The sequence below is a fragment of the Heptranchias perlo genome, chromosome 16 (genome assembly GCF_035084215.1).
Source record: "Heptranchias perlo isolate sHepPer1 chromosome 16, sHepPer1.hap1, whole genome shotgun sequence".
Taxonomy (NCBI): domain Eukaryota; kingdom Metazoa; phylum Chordata; class Chondrichthyes; order Hexanchiformes; family Hexanchidae; genus Heptranchias; species Heptranchias perlo.
This window is the reverse complement of record NC_090340.1, coordinates 19,193,013-19,207,140: the sequence shown is the minus strand read 5'-3', so window position 1 is coordinate 19,207,140 and position 14,128 is coordinate 19,193,013.

Sequence of the window (14,128 nt, the reverse complement as noted above, 5' to 3'; positions counted from 1 at the left end):
TAATTTGGTCCACGTTACACTCCCAATCCCGTTATCACATGATAAGATACAGGGCAGTGGGAGGCACTTGATTTAAAAGGCAACTTGACCACTGATCGCGGGAGTGGTCCCGGAGTTCATTTAAAATGAGCGCGGAGCCGCAGCAGCAGAAGAAGAAGAAGAAGATCGCGTGAGAGGCCGTGGAGTTCGTTTAAAAAGAGCGTGAGCAGCAGCAACAGAGAGTTTAAACGGAAGGAGGGAAAAATTTGAACAAGTTATGCTATAGTCAACGTAGAGGCTAAGTATATAATTTATTATCCACACTCTAATTTTAACTATATAGTTGGTTATAGTTGATTAAGGGGCTAACTCAAAATAATACATACTAGGCAAGAGTAAATACCAAACTATCAACTTTAAACACATAAATAGACCTAACAGGATAAATTTAATAAACTGAGCAGTAGAAGAAACTAATTTAACATTTATGGGGATTAAGATAAAGATAAATAAATAACTTCAAAATAAACTTTAAATAAGTAAATAAATATGAATAGAAAATGGCAGCACAGGCAGTGTGTAGGGACTGCAGAGTGTGGAAAATTGTGGACAGTGAGACTGTCCTGGATGAGCACACCTGTGGGAAACATCTCTGCCTTGAGTCACTCTGGCTCTGAGTCATTGAGCTGGAGCGTGAGTTAGAGATACTCCAACACAAGAGGGAGGGGAAGGAATATCTGGCGAGTTCACTCTAGATCACAGTCATGCCAGGTACAGGAAGAGCAGTGTGTGACTAACAGTCAGCAGGATAAGGGGAATCTTGTGGAGGCAGGGAAGGAGGAATTGCAGAATCTGGTCCTGCCCAACGGGTGTGATGTACTTGCTACCTGTGAGGATAAGGAGACAGGCTGTGGAAAGGACAGCCTGAATACCAAGCAAGGCACCATGGAGCAGGAGGCAGGAGCCGGGGTGGGGAGGGGGGCATTGGGGGAGGAAGGCGTGGGGGGAGAAGAACAGAACAGTTGTAGTTAACAGAGAATTCAATAATTAGAGGATTAGAGGGATAAACAGCATCCTCTGCGGTCACAATTGAGAGTCCCGAAGGGTGTATTGTCTACCTGGTGCCAGAGTAAGTGATATCTCAAAACAGCTGGAAAAGGAACCCAGAAGGAACCTAGGGTGTCGTGGTCCATGTCATGACCAGGGACATAGGAAAGAACAAGGAGGAGGTCGGGATGAGAGAGTATCAGGAGCTAGGAGCTAAATTAAAAAGTAGGATCCTGAGGGTAGTAATCTCAGGATTATTACCCGAGCCACGTGCTAATTGGTAAAGGGACAAACACATCAGGTAAGTGCATGCATGGATGAAAGACTGGTGTTGGAAAGAGGGGTTCCATTTTACAGGACACTGGTACCAGGACTGGAACAGGAACGAGCTGTACCACTGGTATAGGCTGCACCTGAACTGGGCTGGGACCATGGTCCTAGCTGAAAGGATAAATAGGGCTGTAAAAAGGACTTTATACCAATAAAGCTGGGGGGGGCGGGGGGGGGGGGAGGGAGGGATCGGCTAGAAATAATGATACAACTGATAACAACTTAAAGATGAGAAAAAAAGGGATGACAGCAAATTCAGAGTGCAAAAAGAGATATAAATAATCCAAGTTCAGATAATCATATAGGAATTATTAATATACCTGGTATAAATAAAACAGAAATGTTGAAAAATAAGAAAAAATGTACTAAGTTTAAAAACTGAGAAAAACACCATCAGCGCATATGGGCAGTGTGGGGACTGTTAACCAAATCAGGGTTCCCAACGGTAAACTGACTGGTCTTTACCTGGTTTCTCTCTCCCATGAGAGCTTAATATTCCAGACTATAAGGTCTTTAGAAAGGACTGGAAATAGGGAAAGGAGGAGGAGAAGTAATACTACTAAAAGACAATATTACAGCAGTTGAAAGAAGGGATGTCAGCCAGGGTGAGCAGACAGTGGAAACACTCTGGGTAGAATCAAGAAACAGCAAAGGATGTAAGATTCTGGTGGGAGTTATCTACAGACCTCCTTACATCAGTGATACAGCAGCAGGATGCATAAACACGGAGGTGAGAGAAGCATGTAGCAAAGGCAAAGCGGTTATAATGGGAGATTTTAATTTTTAAAAAGACTGGGAGATGCAAAACAGCTCAAGTCATAAAGGCAATGAATTTCTCGAGTGTATCCAGGACAGTTTTCTGAAAAAATTGAACCAACAAGGGAACAGACCATACTAGATTTAGTATAAGTAACGAGCCAGAATTAATTAATAATCTGACAGTAAGGGAACATCTTGCAAATAGTGGCCATAACATGATAGAGTTTGACATTAAGTTTGAAATGGAGAAGGATCACACATAAACAAAAACTTTAAACTTAAGGCTGACTTTGAAGGAATGAGATGTGAACTGAACATGCTAAACTGGGCTCAGCTGTTAACAAGTAAACCTACAGAAAAACAGTGGGAGATATTTAAAGAAGTATTTAGTACAATACTAGACCAATACATACCCCATAAGAGCAAAAGTTCCATTTGAACAGTCAAGCAACCATGGAATTGCAGAAGGGTTAGTCATAATCTTTCAAACCTCTCGCTTCAGGAATTGTGCTGTTAGATTGGAAATTTACTAACGTCACTCCATTATTTAAGAAGAGTGGGAGAGAGAAACCAGGTAAAGACCAGTCAGTTTAACGTCAGTTAGAGTCATAGAGTCATAGAGTTATACAGCACGGATAGAGGCCCTTCGGCCCATCGTGTCCGCGCCGGCCATCAAGCCCAGTCGAATCTAATCCCATATTCCAGCATTTGGTCCGTAGCCTTGTATGCTATGGCATTTCAAGTGCTCATCCAAATGCTTCTTGAATGTTGTGAGGGTTCCTGCCTCCACATCCCTCTCAGGCAGTGAGTTCCAGACTCCAACCACCCTCTGGGTGAAAAAATTCTTTCTCAAACCCCCTCTAAACCTCCCGCCTTTTACTTTGAATCTATGCCCCCTTGTTACAGAACCCTCAACGAAGGGAAAAAGCTCCTTAGTATCCATCCTATCTATGCCCCTCATAATTTTGTACACCTCAATCATGTCCCCCCTCAGCCTCCTCTGCTCCAAGGAAAACAAACCCAATCTTCCCAGTCTCTCTTCATAGCTGAAGCGCTCCAGCCTTGGTAACATCCTGGTGAATCTCCTCTGCACCCTCTCCAAAGCGATCACATCCTTCCTGTAGTGCGGCGACCAGAACTGCACACAGTACTCCAGCTGCGGCCTAACCAGTGTTTTATACAGCTCCATCATAACCTCCTTGCTCTTATATTCTATGCCTCGGCTAATAAAGGCAAGTATCCCATATGCCTTCTTTACCGCCTTATCTACCTGTTCCGCCGCCTTCAGGGATCTGTGAACTTGCACACCAAGATCCCTCTGACCCTCTGTCTTGCCTAGGGTCCTCCCATTCATTGTGTAGTCCCTTGCCTTGTTAGTCCCTCCACAGTGCATCACCTCGCACTTTTCCGGGTTAAATTCCATTTGCCACTGTTCCGCCCATCTGACCAACCCATCTATATCGTCCTGCAGACTGAGGCTATCCTCCTCGCTATTTACCACCCTACCAATCTTTGTATCATCAGCGAACTTACTGATCATACCTTTTACATTCATATCCAAGTCATTAATGTAGACCACAAACAGCAAGGGCCCCAGCACAGATCCCTGTGGTACCCCACTGGCCACAGGCTTCCAGTCACAAAAACAACCTTCGACCATCACCCTCTGCCTTCTGCCACTAAGCCAGTTTTGTATCCAAAGTGCCAAGGCACCCTGGATTCCATGGGCTCGTACCTTCTTGACCAGTCTCCTGTGGGGGACTTTATCGAAGGCCTTACTGAAATCCATGTATACCACATCCACTGCGTTACCCTCAACCACACGCCTCGTCACCCCCTCAAAAAATTCAATCAAATTAGTCAGACATGATCTTCCCTTGACAAAGCCACGTTGACTATCCCTGATTAATCCTTGCTTCTCCAAGTGGAGACTAATTTTGTCCTTCAGAATTTTTTCCAATAATTTTCCTACCACTGATGTTAGGCTCACTGGCCTGTAGTTCCCCGGTTTTTCCCTACTCCCCTTCTTGAATAATGGTACTACATTAGCGGTTCTCCAGTCCTCTGGCACATCCCCTGTGGCCAGAGAGGTTTTGAATATATGTGTTAGAGCCCCCGCAATCTCCTCCTTTGCCTCACACAGTAGCCTGGGATACATTTCGTCCGGGCCTGGGGATTTATCCATTTTTAGGCCTGCTAAAACCGCCAATACCTCCTCCCGCTCGATGTTAATATGTTCGAGTATATCACAGTCCCCCTGTCGTATTTCTCTGTCTACGTCGTCCTTCTCCATAGTGAAAACAGATGCAAAAAATTCATTTAGAACCCCTCCTACATCTGCCGGCTCCACACACACATTGCCATTTTTGTCCCTAATGGGCCCTATTTTTTCCCTAGTTATCCTCTTACCCTTAATATACTTATAAAACATCTTAGGATTTTCCTTTATTTTGCTCGCCAGAGTTTTTTCATGGCCCCTCCTTGATCTCCTAATTTCCTTTTTAAGTATCCCCCTGCATTTTTTGTACTCCTCTAGGGCTTCCTCCATCCTTAGCCTTTTGTATCTGCCAAAAGCCCTCCTTTTTTTCCTAATCCATTCTCGTATATCCCCTGACATCCAAGGTTCCCTGGAGTTCTTGGAACCACCCTTGACCTTTACGGGAACATGTTGCCATTGTATGGTCTCAATCTCCCTTCTGAAAGACTCCCATTGCTCCGATGCGGATTTTCCTACAAGCAGCTGATCCCAGTCCATTTTGGCCAGATCCTGCCTTATCCTATTAAAATCGGCCTTCCCCCAATTTAGAACCTTTATTTCCGGCCCCTCCCTGTCCTTTTCCATGACCACCTTAAATCTCACTGAATTATGGTCACTGTCACCAAAGTGCTCACCTACTAGCACTTCTTCCACTTGGCCGGACTCATTCCCTAGAATTAGGTCCAGTACCGCCCTCTCTCGTAGGGGGAAGCGACTAGAATCTGTCATTAGGGATAGAGTGACTGAACAATTGAAGAAATATGAGCTTATCAGCAAGAACCAACTTGGCTTTAAGGGTAAGTCAAGTCTAACTAATGTAGTTGAATTTTTTGAAGAGGTCAATAGTAAGGTAGATAAGGGACTGTCTATGGATGTTATATATCTCTTGTGGAACCTTATCAAATGCCTTCTGGAAGTCCATATATATATATATAACTGTCTATGGATGTTATATATATATGGACTTCCAGAAGGCATTTGATAAGGTTCCACAAGAGATTATTAACAAAAATGAGAGAGCACAGAATTGGAGGTAACCTTTTGATGGGTTGGAAATAGGATGGGAGTTAGGAGTCAGAGAGTGGAGATAAAGGGTAGGCACACTGATTGGTGGGATGTTACAAATGGTGTTCCCCAGGGATCTGTTCTGGGGCCTCAACATTTCACCATATTTATTACTGACTTGGATGAAGGAATAAAGTTGTATATCCAAGTTTGCAGATGACACTAAGTTAGGAGGGACAATAAGTAGTGCAGATGGGAGTAGGAAGTTGCAAAGGGACATAGATGGATTAAGTGAATGGGTAAAACTATGGGCAAATGGATTTCAATGTGGGCAAGTGTGAGGTCATCCACTTTGGCCCCAAGAAAGATAATTTCAGTATTTTCTAAATGGTGCGAAACTAGGAATTGTAGAGGAGCAAAGAGATTTGGGAGTCCAACTACATTAATCATTAAAAGCTAGTAGCCTGGTACAAAGAGCAATCAAAAAGGCTAATGGAATGTTGGCCTTTATCTTAAGGGGGCTGGAATACAAAGGGGTAGAAGTTACGCTTCAATTGTATGGAGCCATGTCAGACCCCATCTGGAGTACTGAGTTCAGTTTTTGGCACCACATCTCAAAATAATATACTGGCCTTGGAACGGGTGCATCGCAGATTCACCAGAATGAAACCGGGGCTTAAAGTGTTAACTTATGAGAACAGGTTGCATAAACTTGGCTTGTATTCCTTGAGTATAGAAGATTGAGGGGTGATCTGATCGGGGTGTTTAAAATGTTAAAAGGATTTGATAGGATATATAAGAAATTACTTTCTCTGGTGAGGGAATCAAGAACAAGGGGACATCATTTTAAAATTAAAGCTAGGCCATTCAGGAGAGAAATCAGGAAGGACTTTTTCACACAAAGGGTAGCAGAAATCTGGAACTCTCTCCCCAAAAGGCTGTGGGTGCTGGGACAATTGGAGCTTTCGAGACTGAGATGGATAGAGTTTTGTTAGGTAAGTGTGTCAAGGGATATGAAGCAAAAGTGGGAAAATGGAGTTGAGGAGATTAGCCAAGATCTAATTGAATGGCAGAGAAGGCTCGAGGGGCTGGATGGCCTATTGCTGTTCCTAATTATCCTATGTATTTTAAGGAATGACTGGCACCACCGAACCCGAGTAGACACCTGTAGCAAACCCGAATTCGTAACAACCCCCCGCCACCCCCCCATCCCTGCTAAACAAAGCCTTCGGAGACAGTGCTCCTCAGTAAGTTCGAGAATTGTTCTGTGGGCCCGCTAAATCCTTGGATGGAAGTAATGCCAAGTAGGTGCTCTGCTTCTTATGTGCTGCCTGACGGCCCCATCATCCAAATGTGCATCTTTCTCCTCCTCCAAATAAACTAGCTCCAATGGGATTCCAAAAGGTACCCCCATCAGGGACTGCAACTGCAAGCCTTTCCCACAGGATGGATTCAGGTTTTTAAGGTGCTCACCTTCAAACAGGAACTAAAATCTTTAGCAGTAAAATCAGCAAAATGCATTACCAGTACTCTCTGGGCAATGGCCATCCACCTTCCTTAGAACTACACTGCAGGGACATTGCCTGCAGAAAGCCTGCACTCTGTTTTATGGCTGGACATTGCTCCTGATCTGCGAGCAGCAGGAATGTACAGAAGCTGGTCACATGTAGGAGTGATATCAGATGACCCTTATTTACACATCACTTAAATGTCTGCTTATTTCAGCTACCCCTAATTGTACGTGAAGAACAGGCAGGTAGGAAAATTTATCACCGTGAGAATAGGGTGCAATTTTCAAATTTCCTGCATTTTGTGCTTCTAAAAGAGGTGCACCATGGCCATGAGACTGAGCAAAATTGGCCCTAACTGGTGTGTAGTGCAAATTAAATGCAACAAAGTATAACCAAATATGAACAAGGGTGCACGAGCTAAAGGCAACCTGCACCAATCACTTGAATTGGAAATGCCTCTATCTTGAATATTGCCAACATGACAGTCTCTGATAATCATCAATGGTACTCTTGTGGTCACACAAGGATGGATTTCATTCATATGGTAAATGCTGACTTCACTGTGCTCAAACTACAGTGAGAGGACAGACTGATCAGACAACATGGTGAAGAACAGAATAAGATGAAACATACATATTATTGCACTGTATCATTCGTACCAGTAACACAGCAAAAAAGGTCAAGTGGTTGCACTTGCAGATGATGTTATGAGATTTGGTTTCTGTCGTACAGCCAGACTCACTCCAGTGACCATTACTTGCGCTTCCTATAATGAAAAGTTACAAAATCAGAGGCTGTTCTTTTACTTATCAATTCCACAACTAATTAAATATTTTATAAAATGCTTTCTTACCTTTTTCGAAATCCCAAAAGACGCATTTTCCAACTGAATTATTCTAAAATGAAATTGATTTACAATAATGTAGGACTGTCAATCACTTAAATAATTTATTTTAGTAAGTTGAAGAGTGAATGATTTTTTTCTTACCGGCAATGTTACATTCCGAAACATAATAATCACTGGGTCTTTAAGATTTTCAATAGTCACATTCACCACTTTTATTTCAATTACGAGATTGTTTAATACAGAGCTGTTTTTTTGATCCTGTAGACACAACATAGATGGAGTAATTTATATTAAAATTAAGTACTGTGTATTTTTGGTTAATTTAGACCAGAATAAATTTGAAAGCAGGATTGTTTTCAATGGTGAAAAGCTCGAAACAATGAAGATCCAAAGAAGCTATGGGGTCCATGTACATAGATCATTTAAATGTTATGGACAGGTACAGAAAATAATCAAAAAGACTAATCAAAAAGGCCCTTTATATCTAGGGGACTAGAATACAAGGGGGTACAAGTTATGCTACAGCTATACAAAGCCCTGGTTAGACCACACCTGGAGTACTGTGTTCAGTTCTGGGCACCGCAGCTTAGGAAGGATATATTGGCCTTAGAGGGAGTGCAGTGCAGATTTACCAGAATGATACCTGGACTCCAAGAGTTAAATTACAAGGAGAGATTGCACAAACTAGGGTTGTATTCCCTGGAATTTAGACGATTAAAGGGTGATTTGATTGAAGTTTTCAAGATATTAAGGGGAACTGATAGGGTTGATAGAGGGAAACTATTTCTGCTGGTTGGGGAGTCTAGGACTAGGGGACACAGCCTAAAAATTAGAGCCAGGACTTTCAGGCGTGAAGTTAGGAAACACTTCTACACGCAAAGGGTGGGAGAAGTTTGGAACTCTCTTCCGCAAATGGCAGTTGATGCGAGCTCAATTGTTCATTTTTAAATCTGAGATTGATAGATTTTTGTTAACCAAAGATATTAAGGGATATGGGGCTAAGGCGGGTATATGGAGTCAGGTCACTGATCAGCCATGATCTTGTTGAATGGCGGAACAGGCTTGAGGGGCTAAATGGCTGGATCCTGTTCCTATGATTCACATTTTTTAAAAACCAGACACTTTTGTCCTCGTTGTACGACACGAAGCGAAGCAGAATCTGAAGCATTTCTGAATAGTGTGAGTGGGCAGCCATGGTTAAACTACCCATCCATACCAAAACAGAGGCAGCAGAGTTCTGCACATCAATAGAATCATAGAAGTTTACAACATGGAAACAGGACCTTCGGCCCAACATGTCCATGTCGCCCAGTTTATACCACTAAGCTAGTCCCAATTGCCTGCACTTGGCCCATATCCCTCTATACCCATCTTACCCATGTAACTGTCCAAATGCTTTTTAAAAGACAAAATTGCACCCGCCTCTACTACTGCCTCTGGCAGCTCGTTCCAGACACTCACCACCCTTTGAGTGAAAAAATTGCCCCTCTGGACCCTTTTGTATCTCTCCCCTCTCACCTTAAATCTATGCCCCCTCGTTATAGACTCCCCTACCTTTGGGAAAAGATTTTGACTATCGACCTTATCTATGCCCCTCATTATTTTATAGACTTCTATAAGATCACCCCTAAACCTCCTACTCTCCAGGGAAAAAAGTCTCAGCCTATCCAACCTCTCCCTATAAGTCAAACCATCAAGTCCCGGCAGCATCCCAGTAAATCTTTTCTGCACTCTTTCTAGTTTAATAATATCCTTTCTATAATAGGGTGACCAGAACTGTACACAGTATTCCAAGTGTGGCCTAACTAATGTCTTGTACAACTTCAACAAGACACCCCAACTCCTGTATTCAATATTCTGACCAATGAAACCAAGCATGCTGAATGCCTTCTTCACCACCCTATCCACCTGTGACTCCACTTTCAAGGAGCTATGAACCTGTACTCCTAGATCACTTTGTTCTATAACTCTCCCCAACGCCCTACCATTAACGGAGTAGGTCCTGGCCCGATTCGATCTACCAAAATGCATCACCTCACATTTATCTAAATTAAACTCCATCTTTTTTTTTATTCGTTCACGGGATGTGGGCGTCGCTGGCGAGGCCAGCATTTATTGCCCATCCCTAATTGCCCTTGAGAAGGTGGTGGTGAGCCGCCTTCTTGAACCGCTGCAGTCCGTGTGGTGACGGTTCTCCCACAGTGCTGTTAGGAAGGGAGTTCCAGGATTTTGACCCAGCGACAATGAAGGAACGGCGATATATTTCCAAGTCGGGATGGTGTGTGACTTGGAGGGGAACGTGCAGGTGGTGTTGTTCCCATGTATCTGCTGCTCTTGTCCTTCTAGGTGGTAGAGGTCGTGGGTTAGGAAGGTGCTGTCGAAGAAGCCTTGGCAAGTTGCTGCAGTGCATCCTGTGGATGGTGCACACTGCAGCAACAGTGCGCCGGTGGTGAAGGGAGTGAATGTTTCGGGTGGTGGATGGGGTGCCAATCAAGCGGGCTGCTTTATCTTGGATGGTGTCGAGCTTCTTGAGTGTTGTTGGAGCTGCACTCATCCAGGCAAGCGGAGAGTATTCCATCACACTCCTGACTTGCGCCTTGTAGATGGTGGAAAGGCTTTGGGGAGTCAGGAGGTGAGTCACTCGCCGCAGAATACCCAGCCTCTGACCTGCTCTCGTGGCCACAGTATTTATATGGCTGGTCCAGTTAAGTTTCTGGTCAATGGTGACCCCCATGATGTTGATTGTGGGGGATTCGGCGATGGTAATGCCGTTGAATGTCAAGGGGAGGTGGTTGGACTCTCTTGTTGGAGATGGTCATTGCCTGGCACTTATCTGGCGCGAATGTTACTTGCCACTTATGAGCCCAAGCCTGGATGTTGTCCAGGTCTTGCTGCATGCGGGCTCGGACTGCTTCATTATTTGAGGGGTTGCGAATGGAACTGAACACTGTGCAGTCATCAGCGAACATCCCCATTTCTGACCTTATGATGGAGGGAAGGTCATTGATGAAGCAGCTGAAGATGGTTGGGCCTAGGACACTGCCCTGAGGAACTCCTGCAGCAATGTCCTGGGGCTGAGATGATTGGCCTCCAACAACCACTACCATCTTCCTTTGTGCTAGGTATGACTCCAGCCACTGGAGAGTTTTCCCCCTGATTCCCATTGACTTCAATTTTACTAGGGCTCCTTGGTGCCACACTCGGTCAAATGCTGCCTTGATGTCAAGGGCAGTCACTCTCACCTCACCTCTGGAATTCAGCTCTTTTGTCAATGTTTGGACCAAGGCTGTAATGAGGTCTGGAGCCGAGTGGTCCTGGCGGAACCCAAACTAAGCATCGGTGAGCAGGTTATTGGTGAATAAGTGCTGCTTGATTGCACTGTCGACGAGACCTTCCATCACTTTGCTGATGATTGAGAGTAGACTGATGGGGCGGTAATTGGCCGGATTGGATTTGTCCTGCTTTTTGTGGACAGGACATACCTGGGCAATTTTCCACATTGTCGGGTAGATGCCAGTGTTGTAGCTGTACTGGAACAGCTTGGCTAGAGGCGCAGCTAGTTCTGGAGCACAAGTCTTCAGCACTACAGCTGGGATGTTGTCGGGGCCCATAGCCTTTGCTGTATCCAGTGCACTCAGCCGTTTCTTGATATCACGTGGAGTGAATCGAATTGGCTGAAGACTGGCTTCCGTGATGGTGGGGATATCGGGAGGAGGCCGAGATGGATCATCCACTCGGCACTTCTGGCTGAAGATGGTTGCAAATGCTTCAGCCTTATCTTTTGCACTCACATGCTGGACTCCGCCATCATTGAGGATGGGGATGTTTGCAGAGCCTCCACCTCCCGTTAGTTGTTTAATTGTCCACCACCATTCACGACTGGATGTGGCAGGACTGCAGAGCTTTGATCTGATCCGTTGGTTGTGGAATCGCTTAGCTCTGTCTATAGCATGTTGCTTCTGCTGTTTAGCATGCATGTAGTCCTGAGTTGTAGCTTCACCAGGTTGGCGCCTCATCTTTTTTTAGGTACGCCTGGTGCTGCTCCTGGCATGCTCTTCTACACTCCTCCTTGAACCAGGGTTGATCTCCTGGCTTGTTGGTAATGGTAGAGTGAGGAATATGCCTGGCCATGAGGTTACAGATTGTGCTGGAATACAATTCTGCTGCTGCTGATGGCCCACAGCGCCTCATGGATGCCCAGTTTTGAGCTGCTAGATCTGTTCTGAATCTATCCCATTTAGCACGGTGGTCGTGCCACACAACACGTTGGATGGTGTCCTCAGTGCGAAGACTGTGCGGTGGTCACTCCTACCAATACTGTCATGGACAGATGCATTTGCGACAGGTAGATTGGTGAGGACGAGGTCAAGTAAGTTTTTCCCTCACCACCTGCTGCAGGCCCAGTCTAGCAGCTATGTCCTTCAGGACTCTGCCAGCTCGGTCAGTGGTGGTGCTACCGAGCCACTCTTGGTGATGGACAATGAAGTCCCCCACCCAGAGTACATTTTGTGCCCTTGCTCCCCTCAGTGCTTCCTCCAAGTGGTGCTCAACATGGAGGAGGACTGATTCATCAGCTGAGGGAGGACGGTAGGTGGTAATCAGCAGGAGGTTTCCTTGCTCATGTTTGACCTGATGCCATGAGATTTCATGGGGTCCAGAGTCAATGTTGAGGACTCCCAGGGCCACTCCCTCCTGACTGTACCGCCATCTCTGGTGGGTCTGTCCTGCCGGTGGGACAGGACATACCCAGGGATGGTGATGGAAGAGTCTGGGACGTTGGCTGAAAGGTATGATTCTGTAAGTATGGCTATGTCAGGCTGTTGATTGACTAGTCTGTGGGACAGCTCTCCCAATTTTGGCACAAGTCCCCAGATGTTAGTAAGGAGGACCTTGCAGGGTCGACTGGGCTTGGTGTTTTGCCGTTGTCGTGTCCGGTGCCTCGTGGTCCAATGCCGGGTGATCCGTCCGGTTTTATTCTTATTATGACTTTTCATAGCGAGATTTTACAACTGAGTGGCTTGCTAGGCCATTTCAGAGGGCAATTAAGAATCAACCACATTGCTGTGGGTCTGGAGTCACATATAGGCCAGACCGGGTAAGGACGGCAGGTTTCCTTCCCTAAAGGACATTAATGAACCAGATGGGTTTTGACGACAATCCGGTAGTTTCATGGCCATTATTACTGATACTAGTATTTTAATTCCAGATTTTATTTAATTAATTGAATTTAAATTCGCCAGCTGCCGTGGCGGGATTTGAACTCATGACTCTGGATTTTAGTCCAGGCCTCTGGATTACTAATCCAGTAACATAACCACTATGCTACCGTACCCGATCTGCCATTCATCGGCCCACTGGCCCAATTTATCAAGATCCCGTTGCAATCCTGGATAACCTTCTTCACTGTCCACAATGCCACCAATCGTGGTGTCATCTGCAAACTTACTAACCATGCCTCCTAAATTCTCATCCAAATCATTAATATAAATAACAAATAACAGCGGACCCAGCACCGATCCCTGAGGCACACCGCTGGTCACAGGCCTCCAGTTTGAAAAACAACCCTCTACAACCATCCTCTGTCTTCTGCCGTCAATCCAATTTTGTATCCAACTGGCTACCTCACCTTGGATCCCGTGAGATTTAACCTTATGTAACAACCTACCATGCGGTACCTTGTCAAAGGCTTTGCTAAAGTCCATGTAGACCACGTCTACTGCACAGCCCTCATCTATCTTCTTGGTTACCCCTTCAAAAAACTCAATCAAATTCGTGAGACATGATTTTCCTCTCACAAAACCATGCTGACTGTTCCTAATCAGTCCCTGCCTCTCCAAATGCCCGTAGATCCTGTCTCTCAGAATACCCTCTAACAACTTACCCACTACAGATGTCAGGCTCACCGGTCTGTCGTTCCCAGGCTTTTCCCTGCCGCCCTTCTTAAACAAAGGCACAACATTTGCTACCCTCCAATCTTCAGGCACCTCACCTGCAGCTGTCGATGATTCAAATATCTCTGCTAGGGGACCCGCAATTTCCTCCCTAACCTCCCATAACATCCTGGGATACATTTCATCAGGTCCCGGAGATTTATCTACCTTGATGTGCATTAAGACTTCCAGCATCTCCCTCTCTGTAATATGTACACTCCTCAAGACATCACTATTTATTTCCCCAAGTTCCCTAACATCCATGCCTTTCTCAACCGTAAATACCGATGCGAAATAGTCATTTAGGATCTCACCCATCTCTAGTGGTTCCGCACATAGATGACCTTGTTGATCCTCAAGAGGCCCTACTCTCTCCCTAGTTACTCTTTTGCCCTTTATGTATTTGTAGAAGCTCTTTGGATTCTCCTTTACCTTATCTGCCAAAGCAATCTCATATCCCCTT